This window comes from Dreissena polymorpha, chromosome 1 (genome assembly GCF_020536995.1).
Source record: "Dreissena polymorpha isolate Duluth1 chromosome 1, UMN_Dpol_1.0, whole genome shotgun sequence".
Classification (NCBI taxonomy): Eukaryota; Metazoa; Mollusca; class Bivalvia; order Myida; family Dreissenidae; genus Dreissena; species Dreissena polymorpha.
The window spans coordinates 202,559,397-202,564,383 of record NC_068355.1 but is presented as its reverse complement, the minus strand read 5'-3'; the positions used below and the strand labels follow the sequence as shown (position 1 = coordinate 202,564,383).

The 4,987-nt window shown below is 36.1% G+C and overlaps 1 long non-coding RNA gene across 1 annotated transcript; it reads right to left on the bottom strand.

Moving 5' to 3' along the window:
* Positions 1-251: 251 nt before the first annotated feature.
* Positions 252-3,181, bottom strand: LOC127864671 (uncharacterized). The gene is made up of 3 exons (XR_008042200.1): positions 3,032-3,181; positions 1,093-2,695; positions 252-889 (listed from the first exon to the last, which is right to left on the bottom strand). It is a non-coding gene; the product is annotated as an uncharacterized LOC127864671 (long non-coding RNA).
* Positions 3,182-4,987: the final 1,806 nt, after the last annotated feature.

Here is a 4,987-nt window from a genome sequence, read left to right as displayed (position 1 = left end):
TTTATTCACCAATTTACTTCAAATTAATACTGAACATCTCTTATGACAACACGGTCTATCTCGACCATCCAAGTCCACATTACCCACCCCGGGGATCCACCCACATAGGCCTTGCCCACCAAAAATTGCCTTTTAATATAACATCTATGCGGTGTATGGATATGCGTCGGCCTCTGCCACGCCATTTCTAGTTTTGAATGTATTACATGTGTAAACAATGGAAACATCTGAAACTGTAATTAAATACAACATACACAGACTTTGTATTTTATTTTATATGTTAATATCACAGCAACACAAATCAAAAGAGAAAAAAATAACCATAATATCATAAACCTTGACGGTTACTCCTACAGGACTATTATTTGTTAATAAATAGACAAAATATACAACACAACTGTCAAAATAAAATGATCCAATTAACGTTTGTCATTAACAACGATGATTAACAAAACATAATTCCATTTACAGTATGGGTCCATGCAAATTGAGAATTTTAGTTTGGTATGTGTAGTTTGATATGTCAAATGTTTGGAGGATTCAGATTGAAAGAAACAAACAATATGTTTTTGTTGGCTGCAGTATGTTCGTGCATAGAAAGTGAACACTTAAAGGAACAATTCAGTCGCAAACGACATCATCACGATTCCCATCATGACGGTGATCTGCAGGGCGCTGCTGCCACAGGCTCAAATGGCAATCCACAGCGTTGCGGTAGCCGCCCTGGTGTCAGAGGAGCTACTGGCGGCAGGGGTCGCTATCAGGGTGAGCTCCTGACCTCCGAGTATTTTCATATCAAGTGTGGACATGACGGTCACGACTCCAGTCGTTGCACCGTAGTCAAAAACGATCCACGTCGTTTGATTCAATCAACATGGATTCGCCGGCTCTATGCAATAATTATTTAATAAATTATTTATTTTTGAAAACAAGTTAATTTGATCTTTTTTTATCAAATACGGAACATGAGTTTCCCTTAAAACTTTTAACTTAACGGCCGAGTTAGGTTTTCGAATTAACATTACTGTCCATGTAATAGTTTTTTGGTGTTTGTTAATGCGAAAATAACATAACAATACATCCATGACTTACCTTCTGTATAGGCGATTGTGTCATCGATGGCCTTATCTGCGATAGTTTAGGTCCCAACCGTCGTTCATGCAATAAAAGAACTTGTGCAGAAACATTCACCGCACCACAAACAGATGCTGAGTGACATGTATGTATTTTATTGTATAATAGACATTGACTGTTAACTTAATTCGTACTAAAAGAGATTGAAAATCTGAATGTATTTTTTACATTATGTCATTTTAGTATATTGATGAACCACAACTATTAATAGTTAGCTTAGGAATACTGAAACGGTTACTGTACAACAAATGTGGCTTGCATACCGGCAGTAGCTCCATCAGCGACGCACACCACATAGTGAGTATTACTGTACTCGAGCTTGTTCTTGATTTCTACAGTCACAGTTGCCGTTCCGGCAGTACCAGATGCCGGTGTAGCACTGCAAGTGTGTTTAAAAGAAATGTATTGCAAATGTTTAGAAAACCCGTGTTATTGAACACTGTGACATTACCATAATTTCACGTGCTGGCCTCTTTTGTTGTACCAACAAAGATGAGTTTTACGTTTAAAGACGGTTGTTAATCCCAACTTAAAATATCTGTACTGTAGCGTTACGTTGCTTAGATTGAGTTGGCAGTGCAAATTGTCATTTTAGTTACATATTATTAAGAATATACAAACAATTACTTGGTAATGTTCCGCCATTTGCTTGAGAAATTGTTCATGTTCTGTTGAGGATATTTAATGATAACATAGCAAATCAAATGTCGAAACCAGCATGCCAACAATTTATAGTTGAAGCAAATTGTAATTGTCAACTAAACGTTGTTTATCAGTCAATAATACACGTTTTTTGCCATAGGAATGTCTTATCATACAGTGTATAACACAATTAAGTTTTGAATTTAAATATTGAAATGACATAAACACATGTCCTTGATGCTGCTTGTAAGCGATTATCCTCCAAAAATTGTATCATAACATTAATTTGACGTAGAGAGGTTTATTGGACGGAAAACTCACTTAACGCGATCAACAGAGATACTGCTTAAGTAATTTTGACTCATCGACATTTGCCTATGAAATGTTGACCTTTACTGTTTGAATTGTGCTCATGATCGGGACTTCTTTTTTTGCATACGAGTCAATAAGTGTTTAACTAATACTGATAAATGAAATTGATGCAAATTTATATTAAACATCGTATTCAAAGCAAACAGGCAACAATTTGCATCCTTCACATGCTATATCAGTACAACAATTAACAAAATAATTCAATAACAGTAAATAATATATAAAATATATTCAGAAGGACATTATCTATTTCAGAAAGACTTAGGTAACGACGAAAAAAATGGACTTCGTTGTTTCGTAATCCATGGATTTTGTTGAAGCAAGTGTAATCGCTTCAGAGGCAGCCGATGCCGTCGCAATATTTCCCACGCTACCAGGGTTCCCAGTGACTGTTAAAGCGTATGTGTACGTGCCGGTGGGAATTGCTGTCACGGTCAGAATAGCGTCATCAGCTGTAGTTGTCTCCACTACTTTAGTACCGTATGTCATCTTGACTGATGCAGTACCGTTTCCAGACGGTGAATCCGGTCTGTGTCCACGAAATAACCTGAGAATGTGAATATATTTTTTTCAAATTTAAGTGATATATACAAAGAACAGTAATATTATGTTAGGTAGAAATTGTAAATCCAGTAATTTAAATGTGTTTTAATATATGTATTGGCTGATGTAATTCTCTTTCTCCCATCTGAAGACGTTAATTCGTACAGCGTTTGACAAGTAATTAATATGTAGCTTTAAATATAAAACATGATAGTAGTATTATCTTCACCGTGCCTTCGAAGGTTGTTTTTTCCTGCTTTGCTGAATATTTAACCACTGCGTCATCAAACAATAAATTATGTATTAATATATTAAAACTCTTAGAGCTTTGTGATCGTACCTGTTAAATCCGAAAGAAGACAAACGAACACTAAAGCTATGATTCCCTTCATCTTGCCATAAGCCCATTAACATTCACGATGGCCAATAAGACCTTAATGTGCACTGGTAGACAATTTAAAGACAATTCATGTTTGGTTGCCCTAACAAGGACAAGGTTACTTCGCCAAGGTGAATGTTGAATCATAAAGCGTTGCAACGCGAAGCGATCTATTTATAACCACGTAAGTGTGTACTGAATTCCAGCTCGTATACAAAAAACATCAACAACAAATAAATAAATACTGAGCAAATTGTTAGTTATGTTTTTGCACATTTCGTCATATTCGGATCGTTAATTCAGGCAAACGTGTAATTTTGAGTCGGGTTATTGGATCATCGGGGTTATTACTTTAATTAATTAACATCTTCTACAATCATGTTATTCGGTTAAAGTTTTATATCGAAATCTAAAGTTAGGGCCTATTCTTTGGAGTCCAAATGCGGGAAAAAAGTTGAAACAGCAAAAAGAAATTAAGTGGAATTAGTTAAGGGAGGAAATCATTTAAATCGCTTATAATATCAAAGCTTTTAAGTTATAATATTGTGTTTATTTGCCATTTAAGATCACTATAATGTAATGGTAATAAGAGAATCAGTGAATTTTAATTAAATGCAGTGCTTTGCTGAAGGTTATTAAATAAGGTAACCGAAGTCAGATCAATTACATTCTCGAGTATAATGTTTTTACACTGTTTGCCATTATTGTGAGGTGTAACTTGTGGATTTTCGAAAAAAAAGAAGAGCTATGAAAAGAAGTTAGTCTGGTTAAAGGGTTCATTTTAACAAAATTTACTATCCATGACCCAAACGGCTAACGTTTAAATTGTTAGCATAGTTTGAGTTATTGTTATACTAGTCATACTACCGAGTTTCAAAATTTGACTTTGGATCTACTTTCTTAGGATCTTCCTCACCTTGACCTAACAATAATAAGTAGTGCTTATTATAACATAAATCTTAAAACATTTCTTTAAAAATAACGTGTGAAGACAGCAGTTTACAATCTTCGCGAACCCGGGTCCCTAACTGCTACTCAATACCGTTTGACCATTTAAGCGTAAGACGAGATTATATAGGGCGCCCAATTAATAATAATTAGGATTAAGGCGATTAGCACTCTTCGCGAAAAAATATTAAACAACCTCTTATTAGCGATAGATATTCACTCGCCCGTATAAGTAACATACATTATCAGCTCATTAAAATCAAAGCACTATGAGCACAAAAAAACTTGCAAACAAAAACAAATTTCCAAATCTTTCTATCCCATACAAATATTTTGTGTGAAACTATCTTTGTATTACAAAGAAAAGTAAGTATTAAAGGATCCGATTACCGTAACCAAATAGACACGTAGGCGTAGTACATGTATTACCTAATCAGCGACTTACCCGCATATATAATAAGATAATCACTTATCCCGGTAAAATGAAAAGAGCAAATAGAAACATTAAAAAGACCTTCACCAACGCGGCCGCTTTATTCACGGCAAATCCAAAATTAAGCGGGCAGTATTCCGCGTCGAAGACCTATATATTGACTCTGAGCCGAGCTTTCCATTATATACCGCGACATTAATCCCCGATGACGCCCCGGCAACAACGATCTCTCCTCCCGTGATACCCATTTGTACAAGCCCAGAAATTTTGTCTGAGCCAATTCAATCGACTCCAATCAGACAAATCCCCAGCCCACCCAACGGGCACTCTTGCTCCCAGGCTAATGGCCCTGTCCAGGCCATGTGGCTTACCCTTTGCATTAGCACTGTCGCGGTGACTTTCCCTCGAGAAAAAGCTAAGACATTAGGAAAAGCCTTCATGAAATTTCTCGGCACCGAAAAAGTGAGACCGCTTACGGAACTTAAAATACGGTATACTTCTCAAAATTAGAAAGGACGCGATAAGCAAAGCCCATA